At 32.0% G+C, this 20,329-nt stretch overlaps 1 protein-coding gene and 1 long non-coding RNA gene across 5 annotated transcripts in view; one reads left to right on the top strand and one right to left on the bottom strand.

The window, feature by feature from the left end:
- LOC126857302 (5-hydroxytryptamine receptor 2A-like) overlaps positions 1–20,329 on the bottom strand; it is a 117,938-nt gene that overhangs the window by 26,433 nt on the left and 71,176 nt on the right. The window lies entirely within an intron of this gene.
- Positions 16,321–18,615, top strand: LOC126857305 (uncharacterized). The gene is made up of 3 exons (XR_007688477.1): positions 16,321–17,753; positions 18,104–18,174; positions 18,461–18,615. It is a non-coding gene; the product is annotated as an uncharacterized LOC126857305 (long non-coding RNA).

Raw genomic sequence — 20,329 nt, 5'->3', positions numbered from 1 at the left:
GTCCCCATAAGAGTGCAAACTATGAATATAAAATATTAATTTTTTTATGAACATTTATGTAATGTTTCAGTCTGAGTGCAATCTTCTTCCGGTATATACTTTCCTAAAATACTTTCCTATTCTGTAGAACAAGTTTTTCAAACCTTTGAGTATTTTAAGAATTATAGAAACAACCAAGAAATATATATAAGTATATTTAATTTTCTATTAAATATTCTCTGTTTAATATATTCACAATATAATATCATCACAAATTCATAGAAAATTTTATAAAATGTTTTTCGAATCTTACATTACTACAAATATATCTAAGTTTCTAATATGATCGAAATCTTGGGAATAGAAAATATTATGTCAATAGTTTGACTAATACATTAACTATTAAATCGGCTTATAAAATTTTAATTATTTTTTTAGATATTCGTATAAAATCAAGTCGAGTACGAAAGAATAATGAACAAATTTTTATTGAGAATAATCCGGTTTTCTTTTTTTTTTTGCTATAACAACACGCTTTGTAGCAAAGAAAAATGATGAAGAAAGAAGATCGTGAAATCAATAGAAACGTCTCGTTAGCGTTCGCTCAAGTTTTATAAACTATGCGTACTTTCAAGGTCTGCGCATTCTCAAGAATATTTTCGTAGCACACATCTGGCGGAATACTACGTCCGTCGCATAACTTGGTGAAATTCCTGACGGCAAATATCATGAAAGAAATTGGTCGGTATTGGCCAAGCGTCTCCCGTTTAGACATGGAAATTTTTATTAAGGTTCATATTAATATGCATAGAACGTGGAGAAAAAAAAGTACGAGCAATCCCACGTGCATTATTATTTATATATTTATGGTATGGTACCATAATTTTATAACAATTGTATAATTTTCATTTATTTTTACTCACAAAGAACGGAAATTATACACTTTGTTAATTGATATTATCTGCATAATATTTAATAAATATTTACACAATGTTTATTTGTAAAATATAATCTTTTTTTAAGTAAACATTTTTTTAAAGCAGATATATTAACGAGAGTGTTTTTAATTATCTCACAATTTCATTATCGCTACATCTTGAATAATAAAAGGCAGCACTGCAATATTATCTCGTTTTTGATTTTATACCGGACGGCAAAAAAACTTTATCAGAGCCGCGGAAGTATAAAGGAATTAAATAATCGCGCGGCAAATGCTTGCTCGCAAAGGAATCAAAACGCCCGCGCATTGCACATAAAAGTGCACGCATTTCGCGTTTCCTATTCATCCGTAAAAGCAGTGAGAACACTTGGCGATTGTTACACACAGACGGTTTCGCGCTCGTGATGCACTCGTGGATGCAATCGTGAATATTGGAGCGATCTTCTTTACGATATCTGTTTACAGGTCCGTTTATAGAGCAAGTGTACACAATTTAGAGTCAAGTGAAAAACATTTGTCAAAACAAAATATTGCATCGTAATTAAACGCTTTCTTCTCTTTGATGTGGTAATTAACGTTACGCATTACTCGCGCGCCGGCGGCTGCATTTTCCCCTTTATGTATATATATATATATATATATATGTGTATGTACATGTACGTGATGTTTATATAGAATATTAAATGATGCAACTGCGCGGAAATGGCGAAACGTGCGGACGCGTTAGCAAAGAAAATAACGAGCAAAGAAGGATGGGCCGCGACTCGTGTGCGCCATCACGCGTGCCGGCTTATTTTAGACAAATGAATATGTCATTCATAGGATATGCATTAACTCTCGCCGTCAAGATTGCACGAGCTCGAATGTGCTGGCAGCATTTCCATCGCGTCCTCTCTGTTCCTGTCCGGAGAAGAGAGTATCTTACTTTTCAATGAGTCAAATTGTTCACCATTGTGCACCTGCTGGATTTTCTTCATAATGTGAAATCGTTATGTGCGAGTTGCACGATCGGAAAATTATCTGTATCAATACCTTGCAGTGTTCCCGCGGTTGAAACAAGGGAATAATAATGTTTTGTTGTCAAGTTTAAGATTTAGCGATTTCGCGTTTAGTCTTTATATTTAATGCACGCTACGTGGCATCAATATTTTAATAAATATTTTAATAAGTTTAATATATTACGCGCGTTCCCATGATGGTAAAATTTAGAGCCATGAGAGATCACTATTTTCAAAGCGTAAATTTTTGGAATATGAAAAATGCAAAATTTTTCATACTTTGCATACGCAAGCACAACAACTGGATCGATCGAGAAGTATCGCCCCGACGATCTGCCTCTTCGTGTCGATTATAAATTTTAGGAAGGAGAAATGAACACGGTTAAAGATTGATCGACCATATGGATAGGATGTTGCGTGATCGTAAATTCTGCTCTGTTAACTTTACGTTTAAATCATTCGCGTCAAATACAGCGCTCGGCGAGTTTCCCCGAAAAAGTGGCAGATGGATCGAGCAGTCGCATAGAATCGTGGTCCTCCGAAGGTACCTTTCATATACGGATATTTTATCGGCGCGCGATATTTTACATCTTCCGTAGCAACGAACGCGCATCCTTCTCGATAGAAATAAACACCCTTTTTCCGCACGATCGTATATTGAATGTGTTTTGGAAGGAATTATCGGAAGTTTATTTATGGGATGATATATTTTATATCGAAATCTCTCCGTTATATGGCAGCATATGGAGCTTAACACATTGCATTATGTAATACGATACAGAAAATTGTAATCTCATAATTAAGCGTGTGCATAAATTAATTATGAAAGCGTGCCGAAGAATTATGTCCTTGTTTGCTAGAGTTAATTGGATATTTTAGATACCTCAGAGCATTATTAAGAGATTACTGAAGGATGTCTCTAAATAATCTCTGAAATAATATCATTACACTTTAGATCGCAATTAATTTACTTCGAATGATGCCAATTTCATTCTCTCGCCTCATCTCCTTGATTTTGCGATTTACGTTTAGCGGATCGAGTTTAAATCCATGCTTAAATCCTCGGCTTAACTGAGTAGGTTAAAATTAATCTCGTATATCTATGAGATTTGTGATATGTGTACATGCTGCTAATTTAGAAGTTTGCATAAGGCTTAAGCAAAAATTTATTTTATTACATCAGGTAACTAGATATTTATCGATCGAAACTTTCTTCAAGTTAGATTGCAAAAAATACATTTTTATTAAAACTATGCAATTAAACATTGAACTAAATAAGTAGCTCGAAATATAAAATATGCTACCTTCACATTCTACTGTGTTTATAATAAAATTTTACATATTATTTATTACTTAATCATAAAATTATTTTTATTATTTATATATATAAATATTTGTGTATAATTATAAAATTTTGCATTCTCATTAAAAGATATACTTTTTTTTTTGTGTAGAGAAAGAGAGAGCGTTATATATATTACATCAAGATATGAAGGATATATCTTGAAAATAATTCGAGTCTTAAATTTGTCCTCGGAAGAAGAAAGAAGGGATTTGCAGCTTTTCTTGCGAGAGGGAGCGAATTCTTCGCTTCTAAATCAAACGTAGAATATTTATATAGAGATTGAAGGGTTTCCTTGAATAATTCTACAAATGCTACTTTTAACATTTTTTCTAATATTTGCCCATTTATTACGTCATGACCCAAATACCTGCCTGCATTCTGTCGCGGACTCGGTTTAAGAATAGATAGGTATGCATGAAGTTGATGCAAATCATCTTTAGGGGTCAACAGGTACCAGATCAATTTGGGACAATCGAGAATAATTATGAGCGCTGGTAGTGATTCAGCGCGATGAATGCCGAGTCCCATTTCGAGAGATATTAATAAAATTCACTTTTCTCAAAACAAATAATTACACAACAAAAATTGTGTTGTTTAATTTTTTTTGTCTTGAAAATTTGTTTAAATTTTAAAAGGAAGAATACTTATTCCACAAGAATCTTTTCTTAAAAATTTAAAAAACAGTATAGTCTACTTAATAATACAAAAATATTTTATTGTACTTTAATATACTAATAATATTATGCTATATTATTTTTTATTACCTTTTCCTTTTACTTAAAACAAAGTTCTTAATCTTGATAGTTATAATTGTTATCATTGCGATTTCTTTTAATTAAAAAAAGAAAAAGCATTTTATTTAAGGACAGTGCATTTAGAGATACAGTTGAATTCGTGTTCTTCTAGTGTACATCGTTTGTACAATTATCTTCGCAGAAGTAGAATCACCATGTAGCGTGCAGGAATAATTAACGCAATTTATTTCGGGAAGGATCGCATATACTAAGCTTAAATTCTCCCAACTGCGGAGCTCGTATTATTCGGGCAAACCTTACGAGATCGATATGATGGGACGTAGTGAAATAAACATTATTTATTGTGCGAGATATTCACAAAGGCTTAGCACAATGCGACGGCATATATATTCTCCTTGTAGAGAGCTGAAGACCTATTCACGTATCCTGCACATTCGATTCTATAGATACGTACAGTTACGTATATATATATATGCAGTAACGTGAATCTTAGATATTGGAAATTGCGCGCGTTACTATTGTTTTTCCATTGTTTCTTATCACTCTGCGAATGTGCTTAATATCGTAAAGTTACGAACAAATACAATTTCGCGGCGGTTATATCTGAAAATTACGAGGATGCAACGGAATAGTGACGCAATCATAATTCCGTGTCAGTTATGAAACGCCACGATAATAGAAAACGCATTGTATTCTTTCATTGTTTGAATTAAATTACATTTCTGTTTAAAACACATCAGTGTTCATTTTAGCTTTGCAAATAGCAAAAATTGAAGTTTTATAAAATTAATAAATAAATTGAAAATTAAAATTAAAAGACCATTGTGTTCATAGCAACAGGATTCTTTTTTAATTCAAAAATATTTTTTTAACTTGAAATGTATTATTATATTATATATAAAATAGATAAATAAAAAAAAATCAAATCTACTTATTCGCTTCTTTCTCGAAAATAATAAGAAAGTTTTGTGTTAGATAATAGAGAATTGATAAAAAGAAGCACTATGGAAAAAAGTACCGACATTGCCTGCATTTTGTACGCCTTTCGCCCGATATAAGGAATGCAAAGAGCATAGCTGTGTATCGCGTGTCGCGTATCGTCGTAACCCGAATTAAAAAAGGAAATTGCAACCCGGTACGCTCGAAGAATCCGCTTGTGAATCGTAATGTGAACAAGCGACACCCGCGAGGAAAAACTTTGTCAGCCAAACCTCCTAGGCCCGACATCGGAGGGGAGGGGAGGAGGAAGGGGAGGTTCTTTGTTTGCGCGCCAAACTTCCGGCGCGCCGTTTGTTCATGGTAAATGTTAAAAGTTTCATTCGTGCGTAAAGAAACCCATCGCGAACGGTAAAATGAAACGTACAAACTTTAAATTAAATCCGACGGGACATGTAGATCTGCCTTGCCCGAGCGTACGACATAGAACTGAAATTGGATGGTGAACTCGGGATGATGGGTGCAGCGAGCGGCCCTCGCGATTCCCGCTCAGTAAATCTTAATGTATCTTTTATGCAACTCGTTCACGTTTATAAAACGGAGCTGTGTGACGAATTAATATTATATAATAACGACAAAAATAAATCTTCTCGTTGAATAAACGGATTTCAGAAACACCCGATACGGATCGAGTCTGCGTTTATTCGTTGATTCTTCAGTCAGCCATTCGGCGCAGTTCAAGTAGTAAAAGGCGTCGCGCGTCAGACAGAGAGACAGCGTCCGTTCGTTTTATCCGTCCGCGGCTCTCGTATCTCTCGTCTTTTTTTTCACATCAGCCGGCACAATATAAGGCATGAAATGGATCGAACGTTGAAATTGAAGCCGGGCTTATTGAAGCCGAGGTAACCAAATTCGCATCAATATTAATTATACGCACACTGGCAGAGGTCTATATTTATTACTGAAAATTGACTGCTCAGATTGCGCTTGGTTGACCTTTAAAGGCCGTATTCTTTACGTGTGTTGATTAAAAAGATATATACATAGCTACAGATGAATATGTTGTATATGAACAATGAGAATATTATTTGTAAAATAACGCGTAGCAAGATATTTATTAAATGTAATTTTAAAATTTTTTTTTATAAAAAGTAACAAAAAAAAAAATTGTTACATACAAAATATATATATATATATATATATATATATATATATATATATATATATATATGTATATCCATGTGCATATATATTTTAATTATATATAAAAGAAAATATGATATATTATTATAAATGATTATAAGGTGTCTTCTAATACAGATAAATTATGTTGTATATTTGTCATTGATGAGAAAAGTGATTTCGACATTTAGAATTTCGAGACGTCAGCTTATCGAAAATTGCCACAGATTTACGCTACAACTTGTACGCGAAATTGTAAAACTTCAATACACTTTTTTTACAAATCCTGCAGCGTGACCTAGATTGCTATCGACGTAATATCAAGCATCATTGTTACGGCCCTGTATGACCAGTCAATCACGAATATTTTTTACGTCAACATGACGCGCCATATCAGAATGGTGGCGGATTAAAATTTTGTACATTTGTCGTCATACGAGCATGATTGCGATTTTTGGACAGCTATCTGCTATTCGAGTTGTATCACGTAATCGATTTTTGTGTTTTGTTTTCTCTATTCGGTTCTTTCTTGTTTACTTATATTGTTTATCGCATGATAGTTTTAATTCATTTTTTGGAAAATTTTTATTTTATCTTTTTAATAATAATAATAACGCGTATATAGAATTACTTTAAAAATATTGTACTTTTACACTATAACGTTAATTAAGCCTTTGGGCAATAAAGGTAACAATTATTATTCGACGCAGGTAATAAAAAACTATTGTGAAATGTTGAGATTGTGCACAATAGCCCCATTGTAACAAAAATTTAGGTGCATATTTGAAATTTTTATAGACATTTTTGTACACTTTATGCAATAATGGGATATTTAAAAAATTTTTTCTATTTGCGCGGTTTGATTTATATAATTTCTGCACAGATTTTTTAATATAACGGACTTTCTCTCTTATTAATATTTAAAAGTTTAATCAATTTAACACATGTATGCAGAGACACATACAATATTATGCCTATTAAATAATGAAAACTATTGTGTTAGTTTGAGATGCATGCGGCAGAAACATGTTTGTTGTGATGATACACAGCCCTAAATGCGGTACCGTTTTGATGTTAGTACAACAGAATTGCGTGTACGCAGCATGGCAAGATGATATGCGGCGGTGTTTCGAAATGAGAGTTAAACGCTCTGCAGATGGTTACTATGTATTCCTATCAGACGCAATCGCAGCTTGTCTGTCATATCTGCAGCGCTGTCCATTTAATCCGAACCATTTAATCAAGAGTTGAATTCACCTTCGATAAATAATTTTATCCCATGCGGTTCGCGCGGTTCGCTTAGTAAAGTTTTACCCTTTGCATATTGAAAAGGGTAGTAAAAGAGAAGTAAATTGGATCTTTTGAAATATATAATTTATATAAAATATATAATAAAATATAGAATATTTCTTAAAATATTTATAAATCAAGGATTTATCAAATAATTTTTAAAAGTACCAATAATTTAGATAGCGCGAGAGAAAATAAGAAATTATACAATATTCATAAATTGTAATTATCTAAATTTTCTTTTTGATATATAACGGTTATAATTTAAAGATATGCATATAATGGCTTTTTTCGCTTCGCCATATCTCGATTGTCAACTAAAATTTAATGAAGTCTTGCTAACATTTAACGAGAGATATGCACGCGGTTTCGATTTATTCTACTAGCGTATCGCCTGTCTAATCTTAATTAGGGTTCTCCTATTGTATGGGTGGTCTCGGCAAACACAGTGCGCGCGTATCGGTCGCTGGCGCTCGTGTTTAACACGATTCGGGCAGATCTGAAGCAATGTTTATATGTAACGAACCGTTTACATATCATTTTGCATGCAGTTGAATTTGCTCTTCATCAATTATTATCATCATGGAACGTGTAGAATATATTTTAAAATGCAGTATCTTTGTTATTCAACAAAATTGCGCGCGCGATTTGTGTTTTTACAATACTTAAAATATTATTAGAAAAAATATATTTGACGAGGAAAGTAGAGTACTTTCCAGTTTCGATATCTCAAATAGATTAGTGATTAAAAATAAGATCTTGTTAAACTCTTGCGATATTAGACACTTCTTCCGAAGTATTTTACTTGTTAGTGGCTTGTATCATACGAGTGGTTTGTCGATTACGGAGCGACTGATTGAATAAAAAAAAAAAGAAAAAAGAAAAATAGAAAAACGGTTTCGTGCACGAGATGCTGATATAGGATACGCGAGGAAATTACTACCGCGATGTAAAGGAAGGTCGGATAGGTAGGTATGCCGGTATTGGATGATGAGTTCGCGCAGGAATACATACTAAGAAGCTCGGCAGGCGTTTAGATCTCACTTTGAGAGGCTGGTTGCTGCGGCTGACACAGATAGACTATATCCACTAGGACGCAATTTCCCTCCAAGACACATGGAGAGGGGGCAATAAAAACTGAGTTCTTCTCCCGCAAGAAAGCCTGTCGTTGTTGAACCAAGCGCAAGTGTATGAGAAACAAGATATTGCGAATTTCTTGCACTTTCCTGCACTCAATGCTTTCGTCTTATCATACACGATATTTTAAAATTTCTGAATGTACGATGAATACTACTTCATACTACGATGAACTTCTTGGCCAATTCGAAATTAAAAACAATGTTGTTTAGTTGGGAATACAATGTACATGTGTATGCTGCGAATTTGCTTCATTAAATTATATACACTTTATTAAATTATATATATATATATATATATATATTTTAATATAATTATATTTTAACATGAATAATATATAGAAAAATTTTAGACAGTTGGAGATATTCTAATTTTCAATATATATAAATATTTAATATATAAAAAAATATATATATATATATATATATATATATATATAAATTTACTATATATATTTATATATAAATTTACTATATATATTTATATTGAATAATTAAATACAAAATTTTTTATTATTAATATTTAATAACAATATAAAATATAACAAATAATAACTTATATACAGCTAAAATTTGCTATTACAATTGCTCATTAATTATTATTGCACGTAATTTATTGATAAATTATTTTAATCAATATATGTCATCATGAATTATTATCATTATCATTTAACATCAGTTATAATTCAAAGCTCTTGGCTCTGTAATTTTCTTAAACTATTTCCATCATTATACGAGATATTACCACCATTGTTTTGTGGCAAGCGAAACTCTGTCGTCATTTGTGTGAGAATTCTCTCGGCTTTCTCTCGCTTTTTCATGAACTATACATCACATTAACCGTTTTTCCTTCGTTCTATCTCCTTCTTTTTGCATCTTACGGTCGAACATTCTCTTTCGCTGCAATAAAAGCAAGTGGAAAGTGAGCTGAGCTATATCGCAAACTTCTACAGGGTGTTCGTACAGTGTGCAACAAGAAGAAAATTTGTGTAAAAATAATAAAATTATTTTAAAAATTATTGATAAGGTTTTTCAAAATATTTCATATTTACCTTAGAGAGAGAGAAAATTTAAAAATTTAAATATTTATTCGGTACAGTAGAACTTGTATAATTTCACTTGCATAAATTTCAATATTTTCACATATTAAAATTTATTATATTTTAATAATAAAAGTGCGTGCGTCCGCACATATACATAGATATACACGCAAATAGTTCAAATTTTTTTCGATGAAGTTTACTTATATGATTCAATCAACGTGACTGTAAATATTGTTTTATACACACAAGCAGAGTTATTGCTTGCTGATGTGCCCGTCATTTTAGTAAAGAAGGTTAATATCCGGATACCGGACGACACTTTTGATGTTTTATTTATATCGACGGTAAATATGATTGGAAATATTATAAATGTACACATATATACGTGGCGGTGACAGGGTGGGTGACATATAACAACAGTGACGAAGTTCATGACGATTTATCAAGACGTGTGTGTCGGCGACACACATGTATCGCGCGTCTGCCGACGAAATCCAATTTTCTACTTGGACGTGGTTAAAACGATACGGCAATTAATAATGTCTCGGACAGTTTGAACGTTACGTAGAAAGGATGGCATTCGACAGTACAAACTCAGCAGCAGTGGCCGGACTCACGGAATTGTGATCGAGACAAATGCGAATGCGGCGAAGAGATATTGTCTGCTGTCAAGAAAGTCAAGAGATAAAAATAACCAGATGCATCACTATGTGCGAGTGCATATCATTCCGGCGATGTAATTCTCAAGGCCAAGTAGTATTGTCTGTCAAAACTCAAAATGGCCAAAACTCGCTAGCACCGAGAGTTTCTTCACAGTCCTATGTTGCATCTCCTTTCTATGGAATAGCGACTATAGTGTTTGTAAGACGTTGTTTATAGGATTAAAAGCCCGGGGGTTGTACGTAGTGTCTGAGAAATAGATAAGCGGTATTATTTCGCGCATCGTTGCACGACTTGCCGCGCAATTGCTTGTGCATATACGAATCTTAGATACCAAGTATTCCTTTTGCTTAGATAATTCTGCATCTTATCTTCTTCACCCCGTATTAGTTCTTCCCAAAAGTACATTTAATTCTACTCGTAAATTCTGTCCTGGATATCCAACTCTGATTACGTCTTTATCTCTCTTTTATGTTTAACGAAAGTTGATACGATTATCAGTATAAACTCGTTCCTTGATTATTTTGATTTTAATTTCCAAATATTTACAGGCTCTTGTATCTATCCAATTCTCTAATCAAATATTTAAATTTTAATGCTACTAAATAAGGTGTCCTATATTCTTGAAAAGTAAACTTTGATACTTATGTTTTCCTCTTGCATAGAGAATTGTATTGTAATTCATGATTTTTACACTTTTTCGCTGTTAAAGTGAAAGCTATATCATGGAGCAACATGATTATTTGAAGCTCGGTTTGGACACGAGTTTACACACATAGTACTTTCAACTATGCGAGTCATGAAAATTGAGAGAAAACACAGCTGTCGACTATACCTTGAAGCATATATACCGATATGATGGCACAATGTGTATGACAAAGGGTATACAGCGTACACAACATAAAGTATACATACCGTATGCATACTCTTTGTTGCACCTGACTGCACTTATGCACTTCCCGGCATCATAACCACATTATATTATGCGTTTGCGGAGACAACGTAATGTGATAAGGGTGTTTTTCATAGCGTAATATGAAACCAAGATCGTAATATAACATTTTGCTGTCAGAAGAAATCCTGCCGTACCCCCGTTTTATATACCGTCAACGAAATTGTTTACAGCGGTTTCCGTGAAAAAAATCTCCGCTGACGAGATTTTCACGATCGTCAAACGATTCGCGGCTCTCATCAACGTCTTTTTTTTTATTCAGTTTAGTGTAATAAGATTGTTTGTTGGAACTTTTTAATCACAAAAGTTTAATAAGTTGGTCCCGGGAAATAAAACGCGGCAATTTTTGTGGTTAGTAAAGTACTTGGAATAAGTTTTCCAATTTTACTTTCCACGTGTTACGCCACGTTCTCGTTTTGTCTAATTCCTTTTGTAATTGATGTTACCTGAGAGAGAATCTCTTTCACTGGCAGCGCATATTTGAAAAAATAATAATGTTAAAACCTGTTTAATGCGCGTTTAGGTGACCATTATATACTTGCTTCTCGGTTTTTATTTTTGCAAACTATGTAATTAATATGAGAATAACAATTTTTAAGACATTTCTCGGTCATTAACACTTCAGAGAATTTCTCTCATACAAGCGTACTTGTTTGCGTCATTTAATGTAACAGATCATTATCGCGAATCTAGGACACATATGTTATATACTAATCCTAAAACGGGTATATGTATAATGATGCGGTAATCTTAAAGGTACCTAACCATATACGCGGGGGCGTTTATTCCGAAATCTAGTGTCTTCGGGCGAACATGTAATACATGTTCTCGATGCTTTGACATATCTAGAAGCTATCCGCGCATGTAATTGGTCCGAAATCCTACCGACAGTTTGTCAAGCAGTAGTCCGGAAATGGATCCATCATATCCCATTAATCATAGTCACTTAATACGATAATCACGAGATATCATCAGCACATGCATCTAGATCACGTTATAATTGATGTAATATAGATGACTTTACCATTTCCTTAAACGAGTAATAACGCGAATTAAATATATATATATATATATATATATATATATATATATATATATATATCAAATTTTTTCTTGTATAAAAATTGGATCTGGTATTAAAATCTATGCGTGTACATATATAATGCGCACATGAGTTATAAAATAATAAGCAATTAAATTTTTTTACAACAAAGAGAATATGTTTATACATTAAAAATATAAATTAATATTTTTTTACATAAAAGAGTATGCGATAGAAACATTTCATTTTGTATAAGGAAAAAATAAAAGAAAAATATTTTCTAAAGATATTTTTAGTACGTTTGTTTGCATTGTATTCAATGATATGTGTTGAAAATACTAAAATTAGATGATGAGATAATATCTTTTGATTGATATTCAAGGTGCAGATTCGCCGGCATTAATCGGTACTTAAAACTTCGTCGCGCGTGAGGAAACAATTTTCTCATAGTCAGAAAAAGTTTCAGCGATTTATGTACTTGAATTTCCAATTTGGATTAAAGCAACGCATGCTTGTCGAGTTATGCATTGTACTATTACAACATTAGATTGATATTTGAAAATATCTACAATTGTCAGTGTCTCCGTAATTAAATCTTCCTCAGAATTAAATTGGTACGGACATTTTAAAGTATTTATGATTCTCTCTCTCTCTCTCTTTTTTTCCTTTTTTTGTGTAATACGATCTTTTCTACCACGTGGGGAATTAAAACTTTAAATGGTACTAACTACGATAACTACTATCATGATTGCATTTATAAAAGCTTATGGGGAAACTTCTAATGAAATCGCTTTTTGATTCTATATATTCTATATATATGTATATATATATGTATGTGTATGTGTATATATATGTGTATGTGTGTATGTGTGTAGTGTGTGTGATGTGTGTGTGTGTGTGTGTGTGTGTGTGTGTGTGTGTGTGTGTGTGTGTGTGTCTTTGTTGAAATCTAACGCATTAGTTATCTTTGTTCAAATTATTCAACTGGAAATTGTAATGGCATAATAATCGTAGATCATGCTACTTAGTACGGTATTAAAAATTCCCCAAAAAATCGTAAATAAGTAATCATTACGAAAAACATATTTAGAAAACAGTAAAGTAGATCATTTGAGAGAGAGAGAGAGAGAGAGAGAGAGAGAGAATGAGAATTTTTTGATTATGAAAATTTATATTGCAATAACGCTATAATAAATTTAATTCGTATCTCTTTCTTTCCAGAAATAACTAAATAAATATATAAATATATAAATTCGTAATTAAATATTTATCTAAAATCTTTATGTTGACAAGAATTCTAAAATTAATAGTCACTAGAAAGACACGTTAATCTTTGTATTATCAACTACAAATTTGTATATCAAAATTTATCGCGCACATTTTAAACATTAATATTCAAATTTTTGAATTATATTGAGAGATTTAGAGATTCGGAGATAAATCACCGAAGCTTCTGAAACTCTGGCAAAATCAATTTCTAAGCACTTACTTCGTATACACGACGCACAAGATAGAGCACCTCTCTCTATCGGCTTCATTTTATGTTCTTTTTACCTATTGTTCTATGAAACCGGAAGCCAAAAAGTCTTGATCACTCGGTATACATCGCTTTATATTCGTTCAATACGTACGGCTTCGCCAGAATAGGCGATTTTTATTCCATATTTTATGGAATACTCAATGTTTCACAAAGTTTAATGGAAACAATTTAAAGAGTTACAGTATATAATCTCTCAAGCGAGATTGCTTTAATAAAAAAATTAAACTAAGTGCAATTAAATCGTAATAGCTTAATAACAATGAAAAGGGTGGAACAGCTGGTTATTAAATTGTAAAAGTAGCAGAATTCCGTTTTGAACGTTCCTATTAAAATGCAAGCCACAAAGCTGCAGATTTGTAGTTCAAGCATATGTAGTGATGTTTGTATAACTTAAACTTTAGTTTACGGAATACTGAGTACAGAATATCCGCTTGTTAAATTCGCGAAAATTCTAAGTTTATTTTTCATATAAAATGGAAATTTGGAAAATTAATCATTAGCATATATCAACGTTGTACAACAATATCTTGAATACAGTAGAGCAATGCGTTGAAAAGCGCCGTTGCGCACGCTTTAATCACCATGTATTTATTTTTTTCTTTTCGATAAAATATGGGTCACACAAAAGTGGTCAACTATATTGAGATATTTGCATTCAAAAATCGAAAATGTTACATTAATACTATAAAACATAAATTAATATTTTTATCGTTATTCTAATAATACAAAAAATATTTTATTAAAATTAATTTTTTTTCACCTATAACACTTAATCTCATTTTTATTTTATTATATTTTAGTCAGTTTTTAAAAATATAATTAATTTTAGCAAATATTAAAATTGGGACAGCAGAATAAAATTAATAATTAATTCTCTCTCTCTCTCTCTCTCTCTCTCTCTCTATATATATATATATATATATATATATATATATATATATATATATATTTATCTATTTATCTATCTCTCTCTATATCTCTGTTTCTTTCTCTCTAAATAACAATTATTTCTTTAAAAATATTTAAAATTAAATATATTTTGTCCGATGCTTTATCGTTCGACTTTTCGATGATTTAAACATGATTCGAATTAAAAACACACAATAAAATAATCGAAAAGCAGATCCAAATAATTAATGAGAGACTCCCTGATATATTAATCGTTAATTTAATAATTGATTTATAATTTAAAATTCCAGTAGAATTTAATATTCCGTTTGTGTATACATCGCAGTACGGAAAATATTTCGGCAACGAATTATCAACAACGTCGTATACGGCCTTGACGATGTAAACATTAGCGCGCTATTATTAACGTGTTATGGCTTAACTTTATTATTCTCACGGCGACACTCGAACAGTAAAGAAGTAGAACGCGAGACGCTCTATCGAATTTCTCTACTCAACGCGATCGCGACAAGTGTCAGGAAATAATTTGATATGATAAATATAATTATCTTTCGCACACTTTAATTTTAAATAATACGTAATTATATCATAATGGATAAATTTTGAAGCGCGTATTTCGCGTGACGTTTTAATCAAGAATCGAAATGATTAGAATCAAAATTGAAAATTATCGCGATCTTTTTCTCTCGTTTTTTTTCTTTATAAACAATAATTATTTAAAAAAAAATTATTTAAAAAAAAAACTTAGTGTTTAATTATATTTCATCCGGTACTTTATCCTTCGACAATTCAAACATGATTCGGATTGAGAACGTAATAAAATAGTCAAATCGCAGGTTCAAATAATGATTAATATAATAATAAGCTTCGTGATATATTAATCATTTATTAAATAATTATTTATAATTTAAAATACTTGTATTATTTAATATTCTACTTGTATATACGTCATAGTACGCAAAATATTTTTCGGCTGCGACTTATCAATAATATTTTTTCGGCTTTGGCAGTATAAACATTAGCGCGCTATTGTTAACGTGTTACGACTTGGCCTTGTTATCATTCATACAGAGACGCTTGAACAGTAAAGTAATGAGAGATGAATTTTTCTTTTAAACGTGACAAATATTAAAATATAATTAGCTATTGTTATTATAATTAATAATTAATTAACATTTAAAAATAATAATTAAAAAAAAGTAATTCAATAAAGATAGCAACACTGTTACGAGTGATGCATGATTTTGGCATCATGTAAACGTCAAGCACATCGTATTTTTCCTGTTCTCTTTTACGATATAATAAAGTGTGTGTTACGTGTGATTGTTCCGCGATTGGAAGTGCTGTGAAAAGTTTTCTGCGATTGTTGTATATACGATTAACTATAATTAATTGTGTTTTTGCGAGTGACTGTGAGTGTTATGATTAAACAGCAAAGGATAAACAAGAGAGGAAGAAATGGCCTAGAAAAGTATCGAGCGATATACGGAGCAACAGTATACAGTGAGTAATTTATTACATTTCTTATTCTCAAATATAATAATGTCACGTTATATGTATATAATTTTGTAATACGATATATATCATATTACAAAATTATATACGTATAATACCCTCCTAGGGTGTAACCTTGGCGTGGTGGGAGGGCATAGTACCCGGATGGTACCTTAAGGGCCTTAAAGGCCTCCTGAGGTTACTGAGAAGGGGAAACCAAGCACCCAACGCCGTCGTCGCTGTCATCGTGCCGCGGACGGCTCGTCGTATCGTTAGTGCTGTCATCGTGCCGCGGACGGCTTATCGCGGCGTCGGTTCCGTCAACGTGTCGCGGACGGTTTTCGCGTCGCGACGCCGATCCCGTGTCCCGTCATCGTGCCGCGGACGGTTTTCGCGTCGTCGCGTGTCCATACTGCATTGCCACGAGTCGTACAATGACTCATATGTGGCACGCACATCTGTGGAGGACTTAGTGCGTTGCCTTGTTGCTCGTCATCGGAGCGTACGAGCAACGAGAGAGTCGCGTAACCGCATAACCGCGTTTTCGCGTCGTCGCGTCTTCGCGTCGTACTTCTATCCCGTTTTCACGATTCGAGGATCGTACTTCGTTGCCGACTAACTGGGATATCTCTCAGCGTTGCTATCGGTAATATATTAATACCCTATTAATATAATTAATTTTATATAATATTAGGTAACGTTAATACAATATTAATGTTATATATATTATATAAATATTTATGTATTAATAAATTTAATATATTAATGGAGACGCAACGTTAAAACGCCTCAGTATCGCGGCTGAGGTGAATGCCGGCCGCGTAGCAACGTATGATCGTGCATAGTATAGATGCGACGATCGCGCGGTTAATCAAGAACTTCGGTTCGAGAATTGGCTGTTGGGGGCACGCTCTGCTTCGACGAACGGTTCGGCCTGAATCGGTTAGAATTCGATCGATTTTTGAATCGTCGTTCTCTCATCTTGTACCGTCTATCAGCTGTACTGTATCGCATTGAGGATAGTTGGCTGTGTTTTATTAGGTTCGATTTTCGCTCGCTAGAGAAGCTGATTTCTCATCTTCTAAGTGATCTAAATTGTGACACTTAGGACTTGGGTATCTTCATTCTCGACCCGTCTCTCAGCCTTATGATAAGCGTAAGTTTCAGTCTGTATGATAGAAACTTGGTGGTTCTCTGTGATCGTTCCTAATAAAGTTCGAGTCGGCCTTCGGTGAGAACAAGCGCGGACAAGAATTGAGCGTCGATTCCATCAATCGATTTCGTCTTCTTCCTTTGCTCGCTTAACCCTAGCTCGGAGTAATCGTGAATTCCCGACTTGTCGACTCGCAGTATGATTCTCGAGTGAAACGGGGTTCGATCGTGCCGAAATTCGAAAGTGCGGGAGTTTCGTTTAAAGTATCGCGCGTAAAAGTGCGGGAGTATTTTTTAATAAACGTGCGGGAGTGCCGTTTAAAGTATCGCGCGTGTGAATCTACCTGAGAGGAGGAGGAGGCCTAGGAGAGGCATCGGGCATCGGTGAAACAACCCTGTGGTAAGTAACTTGTTATTTATATATTCATTATTTATTAATTGTGTACAATTTAAATCAAGCAATTAATCACGTAATTTGACTTTTTATTTATATATTTTAAACAAAAGACAATTAGAAAAAAAGATTTTTATATAAAATTTATAATCTTATAAAAGTTTCTACTTTTAGATTATAGTTTTTATATGAAATTATTACAGTTATTAGTAGTTTTTTTCAAAATTTATAAAATTATTTTATTAATCTGTTTATTATTATATGCATCGAATATAAAATTCAATGCGTATAATAAATTTTTGAAAATTATTAATTATTTTATGCGCTGCTACAATTTGGTTCTATTTGTGTTACAGATCAACCTAACGATCTTGAGAGGAGGAGGAGGCCTAGGAGAGGCATCCTGCCCCGGCGGAGCAACCCAAGGGTGAGTATTATTATTTGTATATTAATTATTATAAATTCCGTACATTCATTAATTCGATTCGATCATTATTTGAATAGTTTAAACAAGAGAGACTTATACTATAAAAGTTTTTATTTAAAAAAATAGTTTTCTTTTTGAAAATTTATAAAATTATTCCATATTTATATACCTTCTTATTATTATACGCATCGGATATAAAATTCGATGCAAGTACAATAATAATTTCTTGAAATATTAATTATTTTAAGCGTTGCTATAATTTGTATTTTATATTTGTATGTTGCAGACAACGCAGCCTCAAGACCAAATCTCCGCTGTTGCGCATCAGTGCCGGTGAGTGACAAACTTTTATTTAATTTTAAAGTAACGGATTCATAGAGATTGTAGATGTAGATTATAGAGTATAGATTGTAATAAATCCGTTACTTTTAAATGGATGAGCTTAAACATATTAAGTTGAATAATTTTTAATAAATTTTTTTATTATGCATTGCATTTATTGCAAATATAAATTAAAGTTTAAATTAAAAAAAGAAGATTATGAAAAACATTTTCTTTCAATTCGTAGATTTTATCTGATTTACTGAATAAAGAACGATAGTAATTTTCAATTATACGTTTTATGATAATTTATTTTTATAACGCGTGTCGATTTTATTCTAATTTTTTACAGCTCATTCATCTTGTAGAATTTGTTTGTAGACTTTGTTCTTAAACTTTGTTTTAATTGATATAACAGAGACCAAATGATCAATCAATTAAATGAGCTATAACAAATATTGTGTAAATTAATCTTATTTTATTATAAATTATATATTATTATATCTTATTATATAAATTAATATTATATATTATTATATATATGCATTATTATATTATTAAATAAATTATATATTAATATACAAATTTTAATCAAATTTATATATTTATCATAAATTATCATAATTTTTTAATCAAAATTTTGATTGATAATTTGGCTTTGTCTCAATTAAAATAAAGTTATATTAAAATAAACATCCAACGAATGATCGTAAAATCGCACGATCCATCATCGAGCGTGAAATATTCACGCTTATCTGCCGATGACAATTACTCGGCAAAAGAAGGTGTTTATCTTCTAATAAGCAAGAAAAATCTTGCACTTATTTGCCGGCGATAATAAATAGCCGGCGATAAAAGGAATGTGTATTTCCTTTTCTGATCTCCGATTCGAGATCGATCCAGAAAATGGCCAGGAGCAACGAAAGGTAGGTCCAACTGGCCTGAAGAATGAAGACTACACAAAATAGACGGTCAATATACTGACCAAAATAGGTACGCGATTAGGACACGCGAATAGGGCGCGTGGTTAGGGAACGCGGTTAGGGCACGCGGTTAGGGCACGCGTTTAGGGCACGCGGTTAGGGCACGCGGTTAGGGCACGCGGTTAGGGCACGCGGTTAAGTACATGATCAGAGAGACTTTTTTCAAATCTAAAATTTTTCCTGATTCAGTCAGCAAGTAGGATTGTTTAGGTCTATAGGGACTGTTAGGACATTAAGAAAAAATTACAATACATAATAATAATATCCAATTTAAATTTATTCCCAAAAAGTTTTTAAAAATAAACCTAAAAACATTATAACATTAAAAAATAAACATTATTAAAAAAATAAATATTACAATAACATTAAAAACATTATCATGTTGTATTATAATATACATTTTATGTTAAAAATGTTATAAAAATATAGTGCAACTTATAATATAAATATGTATAAGCCCAAATGTGTGTTAATATTAAATTATTTACATTATAAAATGTTTGTATAAATTGGATATATATATTTGATAGTGATAGCATCATCAATTCATTGTCATAATTATAATTGTATGTAAATTATATAAAATATTTATTTTTTGTAAATTACACGAAAAATTACCAAAAATACGCGTATAATTACAATATATAGAAATTATTATATATATATTTGTTTCTAAAATATGTATTGCAAAAATATTCTCACACATATAAATTTAATCGCATGTATTTTCATACCAAAGAGTCGTTGATAAAATCGGGGAATTTTATATGTATTATATATATATTTTAAATATATATATATTTTATAAATTTTGCAAACACAATGTTTTGATATCAAATATAAAAATATTG

This window comes from Cataglyphis hispanica, chromosome 21 (genome assembly GCF_021464435.1).
Source record: "Cataglyphis hispanica isolate Lineage 1 chromosome 21, ULB_Chis1_1.0, whole genome shotgun sequence".
In the NCBI taxonomy this organism is placed as follows: Eukaryota; Metazoa; Arthropoda; class Insecta; order Hymenoptera; family Formicidae; genus Cataglyphis; species Cataglyphis hispanica.
Note: the sequence above shows the minus strand (reverse complement) of the source record. Positions and strands in the feature narration are given on the sequence as shown.